Genomic DNA, 6,775 nt, shown 5'->3' with positions numbered 1-6,775 from the left:
CACAATCTGGCACTGAAGGCCCAGAAGATTCCAGGAGAGCTGCCAGGGCCTTCATTTCACATTGGAGGGTAGAAGCTAGGTCCTAATATCAGCAACGGAACGCAGCAAGGTAGATAAACCTGCCAACAAGAGCGGGAACAGTGGGCAAAAGCAAAGATGCCCTTTTTTTGCCTTTTATTTGGGCAGCCACTGGAAGGTGCTGCCCATATTTAGTGTGGGAAACCCCACTTCAAATAAGCTGATCAAGAAAATTCCTCACAGAGGTGCCTGGCAGTTTGCCTTTTAGCTCATTCCAGATCTAGTTAAATGGACAGTGAAAATTAGCCGTCACAAATAACATCAACAACAAAGGCTGGTGTGGTGATATTTTATTTGTGCTGAAATGTGATTTTATTCATATGTTAATAAGTAAAGTTGCCTGGGGGTCAGAGCTAATAGCAAGCCATTTAGCAGAAGTCTGGCAGTGGTAGCACACGCCCTTAATCCAATCACATGGCAGGCAGTCTATGTGTTCAAGAACATAGCCAGTTTGGAGACACATGCCTTTAATCTCAATACCATCCATAGAGACCTGGAGGTCTATATAGACAGGCAGTGATGAAGAGGTCATGTGGTTGGGTTTAGAACCAATGAGAAGGCAGAACAGAAAGTCAATAAAAAATACACACAGGAAGAAGCTTGCTCTCTCTCTCTCTCTCTCTCTCTCTCTCTCTCAGGGGAAGGATGGCAGCGGGTGGTAAGAAGGTGGTCTCAGCAACTGGCTACTGCTCTCTGATCTCTGGGCTTTTAACACTGCATTTTGCTCTGTGTTTCTTATTTAATAAGACCGATCAGAATTACATCTACAGGCTGGTGTGGATATGGGGAAAGTGGAACCAATCTACACTGTGGGTGGGAAGATAGACAAGTGCTTTAGAAGTCAGTATGGGGGTTTCTCAAAAAACTGAAAATCAAACCACTACTGGACCCAGCTATACCACTTCTTGGTATATACCCAAAGGACTCTGCACCCTACTGCACCATGTAGATACATGAACATGTATGTGCATTGCTGGTCATCGAAGCGGCGAAGAAATGGAAGCAAGCCAGATGTCCACCCGCTGATGAGTGGATAATGACATGTGGTTAATGCACACAATGGATTTTTATGCAGCTGTGAAGAAAAATGGCATTTATGAGGGAATGGATGACATTGGGAAAATTTATACTGAATGATGTAACCTAGACCCAGAAGGACAAATGCCACATGGTCTGTCTCATAAGCAGATGCTGCAGTTTTAACTTGTGGGGCATCTTCAACACTTTAGAACAAGTCAGTATTGACTTGAGAACAAGAGAAAAATAAAAGTAAAAGCTTCCTATGCCTCTGTCCCTTCCTAGATACTCTGAAATTTGAAACCCACCCCCCAGATAGGCTTTACTTCGTAAGCAAAGCCGCATCTGTGGCACTAACAAATACTTAATCCTGATCTCATGTGGTGAGGAAAAGATGCTATCGAACATTGGCCTCTACTCATCTTCCTGCCTGGGCCGCTAATCACATTATCTGGATGAAAGGATCCTTTAAATGGGATTCCTCTCGCCCCAGTGTAAAGTCATCCCAGGGGGACACTCTCTGGACTCTGTTTGGGGTTTTCTGCAGCCTAACAAGGGCATGATTCCTAGCAACGTCGGCCTCTGAGTGTAGATCCACAGGAAAGGTAAAGTGCCTCAATTCTAAAGGTTCTACTCTGGCAGTAATCACCGTGTTAGGATCTGTCCACCTGGACCCAGCAGCTGCATTTCAGAAACAAGTCCTGGAGCGTACACCTTGATGAAGCCAGGGCTCCGTTTCAGGATAGTGATTGAGGAAAGCACTGAGACCACGCTTCTAAAGCTCCATCCCTCCCGCCCTGACGGTTTTACAATGGAACAGATACTGTTGATAGCTGAACAGAAGGCATAATAATGTTTCATAGCTGTGGGGTCAGTTTGGGTAAGTGTTTCATAAATACACAGCCGGAAGGTGAATTTCTCGAGCTTCAAAGCTGATTGCTGTAAGAGTTGACTATTCTTGAGGAACAAAAACAAACACCAGACCATCATTGGTGGCCAGAGGCCATGAACAGATGCCATGAAGTCCTCTGGCACGTTCTGTATACTGTGAAAAAGCACACTGACAAAGTATAAAAGAGGAAAAAGGGAAATTTAAAGGCTTATAAGTGTCATCTCAAATCAGTGGGACAAAGATGACTTTTTTTAAAAGATGAGTTTTCACTATATAGCTCGGCTGGCCTGTAACTCACTATGTAGATCAGGTTAGTCTTGGACTCACAGATTCCACCCTCTGCCTCCTGAATGTGGGGAATAAAGTTATTCACAACCATGCCTGACCTAAAGACCAATTTTAAGAAGGGGTATTGTCTTAGTTAGGGAGGGAAGGGTTTATTTGGCTTACACTGCCACATTGCTGTTCATCATTGAAGGAAGTTAGGACAGGAACCTGGAGGCAGGAGCTGATGCAGAGGCCGTGGAGGGGTGCTGCTTACTGGCTTGCTTCCCATGGCTTGCTCAGCCTGCTTTCTTATGGAATTCAGGATCATTTGCCCAGGGGTGGAACTACCCACAATGGGCTGGGCCCTCCCCCATCAATCACTAATTAAGAAAATGCCTTACAGCCAGATCTTAATGGAAGCATGCTCTCCGTTGAGGTTCCCCCCTTCCAAGTAACTCCAGTTTTGGGGTCAAGCTGACATACGACCAGCCAGCACATGGATCAAGACAAATGAGAGGCCATTGGAGAAAAAGATAAAATTACATCTATGCTTCACGCCACTCAAAAGAATGAAGTCCATGTCTATCAGGGATTTAAGTGTAACAAATGAAACTATGCAAAAACAGTCAAAAGGAAACATGGATTTCTCCAATTTCAGGATAGAGACTAAGATTTAAAATACAAAGGCGATACACAATATTGATATAGTAGGGAGAAAGGAAATAAGCCTGATGGAAACAAGCAAAAGACAACTGACAAACACGGTGTATATAATTATGGCACACATAATTACACCTCCTATGTAAGGAGACAACTGATAAACACAGTGTGTATAATTACACCACACATATCCCTCCTATCTAAAGAGTTCTTGAACATTAGCGGAGAAAAAACAATATAAATAGACGAATCATACCTAAACATGTCAATGACCCCTAAGTACATGAAAATAAGAATGGTAGAAATATGCAAACAGAAACAACACCACAGTGCTATCTCTGACTTATTGGGCGGCATATGTATTACAATATACTCTGTTGGCACGGTTGTGGGAAATGATTTTACATAGTTAGTGAGAATGAGCATTGGTACACCCTTCTGGAAGGAAATCTGACAATGCTCAACAATGTTTCATGAATGAAAAAGGAATGAGACAATTGCTTACCTCTATCCACTCAGATCATAATGAACTACAACAAGAAATCAACAGCAAGGCAAAGCACAGGAGCTGCGCAAACACCCGAAGACTGAACAGTTCATTCCAAATAAACACTTGGTTGTGGAAGAAATGTTTTTAAATCCTAGAATCAAATGAAAATATTATAATTTACCCAAACCCCTGGGATATAGCTAAGGCAGGAGAGGCAATTTTATAGTCATAAATATTTAATAATAAAAAAAAAAAAACACCTGAGAGTTGGCTGGAGAGACGGCTCAGTGGTTAAGAGCACTTGTGGATCTTGTGGAGGTTGAGTTTTGTTCCCAGCACCCACGTCAGGCACACATCACGGCCTATAAATCCAGCTCTAGGGAAGCTGATGCCCTCTTCTGGTTTCTACAGACACTATGCTCATGTGCACATAGCCATACACAGATATGCACACATGTGAATGGTTAAAAATTAAATAAAATTTAAAAATCAGAGTGTTCTTGGATTAATAACCTAATAGTATACCTCAAAGTCTTAGAAATCAAGAACAAACCAAACACAAATGCAAAAAATGGCAAAAAATAATAAAGATTAAGGCACAACCAATGAATTAGAGACTGCAAGCATAATACACAGAACTGAACAAAGATTAGCATTATGGAAAGTTGTTTAACTGTGCAAAGATATGTTACATTTGTTTAACTGTGTAAAGATGTGTTGCCTTTGTTTAATTATGTAAAAATGTGTTGCTGTTTTACCTTGCCTGCCTAAGACAATGATTGGTCTAATAAAAAGCTGAATGGACAGTATTGAGGGAGGGGGTATAGGTGGGTCTTCCAGGCAGGGTGAGTAAGTAGGAGGAGGAATTTAGGATGGAGGAAAGTCAGGGGCCAACCAGACAGACACAGAAGAAGCAGGAAAGTAGGACATACAGAATGAAAGAAAGGTAAAAAGCCCCAAGGCAGAACATAGATGACTAGAAACAGGTTAAATTAAGTCAAAAGAGCTAGTGAGACAAGCCTAAGCTAAGGCTGAGCATTCACAATTAATAATAAGCCTCCATGTCTTTATTTGGGAACTGGTTGGCAGCCCAAAGAAAATTCCAACTACAAGTTAGTTTCTTGAAAAGAAAAACAAGATCAATAAAGCCCTGCCCAATCTAATCAGGAGAAAGACAAGGAAAACTAGGTTTAATAAAAGTACAGGTGGGAAGGAGACTCCAACGAAATCCCAAGAATCATCAAGGAAAACTCTCAAAACTTGTATTTCAAAAATGAGAAAACCCCAAAGGACTAGATAGATTCCTAAATATCATGACCTACCAAAATTAAGTCAGGAGGGCTCTCCTTGCAGCGGCGGCCTGAGTTCAGAGCCTGAGCTGTGGAGGCACAGGTCATGGCTGGACAGGCTTTCAGAAAGTTTCTCCCGCTCTTTGCCACTGGAACTGTAGCCAGAGGTAGCATGATGCTTCCGGAAAAGTCTCAAGGACAGTAGTGGCTGTGGGATCAGGTGCCAAAGGGAAGGGTGGAGAGATTCAGCCAGTCAATGTGAAAGTCAGAGACCAAGTTCTTCTCCCAGAATATGGAGGCACCAAAGTAGTTCTAGACAACAAGGATTACTTCTTATTTAGAGAGATGGTGACATTCTTGGAAAGGATGTGGACTGAATCACTGTTGAAACAGTGTCACATGAAGCTGCCCATTCCGCTGACGTTCTGAACTATTCGTCATGTAAATAATTTCCATGCCTCCCTTTATAATAAACCGATGATGCCTAAACTAATGATAGCCACTGTCATTTAGTTTCACTATACCATTAAAAACATTTCCAAATAAAATAATGTAAATGAATGGACAAAAACAAACAAAATTAAGTCAGGAATAAATAAGCAACTTAAGTAGATCCACAATGGGCGATGAGATGGAAGCCATAATAACAAGGAAAAAGTCTTCCCTGAAAGAAAACCCTGGGTCCAGATGATTCACTGCTGAATTCTACCAGACCTTTAAGAAGAGCTGGCAGATGTACTTTTCAAACTGTTCCATGAACTAGAAAAGGGAGAGAAAACACCAAACTCACACTCAAAGCCAGTATTGCCACGATACCTAAACTGGAAAAAAACATAACCACCACCAAGTAACTGTGGACCAATTTTCCTAATGACCATAGATCATAAATACAAAAATTCTCAACCAAATACAGGCTGAATTTAAAATTAAATGTTACAATGTGTATCATGACCAAGCTGGTTTTTATCCCAGGTATGTAAGTTTGGTTCAACCTCTGCAAAGGAATAAGTGTAATTCAGTTTACAAATACATAAATAGACTTTATGGCAAAAGTCCCATGATTTAATCTCAATTGATCCAGAAAAGGTCTTTGACAAAGCTCAAGCCCATAGTCAGCATCAAATGGGCACTGGGTGGGACTGAGAGCATTCTCTAAGATCTGGAGCCAGATCCAGGTGCCTACTCTCTTTTATTCAAGATAGTACACCAAGTCTTAGACAAAGCAGTAAAAAAGAAAAAGAAATAAAAAGCAATATAAGAAGTCAAATTATCCCTATTTGCAGATGACATGGTCCAATACTAATAAGACCCTAAAGACTGCCAGAAAACTCTTAAAACCTGTCTTTAATCCCAGCACCCAGGAGATAGAGGCATGAGGAGCTCTGAGTTCAAGGCCAACCTGATCTACAGAGCAAGTTCCAGAATAAGAAGGAGGAGGAATAAGAGGAGGAAGAAGAAGAGAAGAAGGGAAACTCTTAAAACCTATAAATACTTTCAGCAAAGTAGTAGGCTATAAAAATCAACATACAAAAGTCACCAGCTTTCCTATATACTAGTAACAAACTTTCAAAGAAAAAAATTGGATGAGAAAATTCATTTACAACAGCTTCAAAATAATAAACAAATAAATAACCCAGAAAGAAACTTTACCCAAGGAGTTAAAAGACTCCTACAGTGAAAACGTATGACTCTGAGGAAACTGAAGGAGACAGTAGACAGGCATGGGCAAGGACTATCTGGAAAGACTGTAGCAGCACAGGAAATAATCCTGTTGATTGACAAGTGGGATTACATGAACCTGACAAGGTTTTGCAGGGCAAATCACGAGAGTGAAAGACAGCTTACAAAATGGGGAAAGTTGTTGTCAAATTTACAACAGGGACTTGATATCTCTAATATGCCAAGGAACATGAAAATTTAAACACCAATACAAATATTCCAGCTAGCAAGTAGATTACTGAACCATAGACAAGCTTCAAAAGGAGAGACACAAATGGCCAATAAATACTTCCCTGGAGTGATCAGGGAATACAAACTAATACTGCATAACATCAGGCCTGGGGGTACACGCCCGCAATCCCA

The 6,775-nt window shown here is 41.1% G+C and overlaps 1 pseudogene; it reads left to right on the top strand.

The window, feature by feature from the left end:
* Positions 1–4,799: 4,799 nt before the first annotated feature.
* Positions 4,800–5,070, top strand: LOC118595205 (annotated as a pseudogene).
* Positions 5,071–6,775: the final 1,705 nt, after the last annotated feature.

Source organism: Onychomys torridus, chromosome 14, assembly GCF_903995425.1.
Source record: "Onychomys torridus chromosome 14, mOncTor1.1, whole genome shotgun sequence".
In the NCBI taxonomy this organism is placed as follows: domain Eukaryota; kingdom Metazoa; phylum Chordata; class Mammalia; order Rodentia; family Cricetidae; genus Onychomys; species Onychomys torridus.
This window is presented reverse-complemented; position numbering and strand designations above follow the sequence as displayed.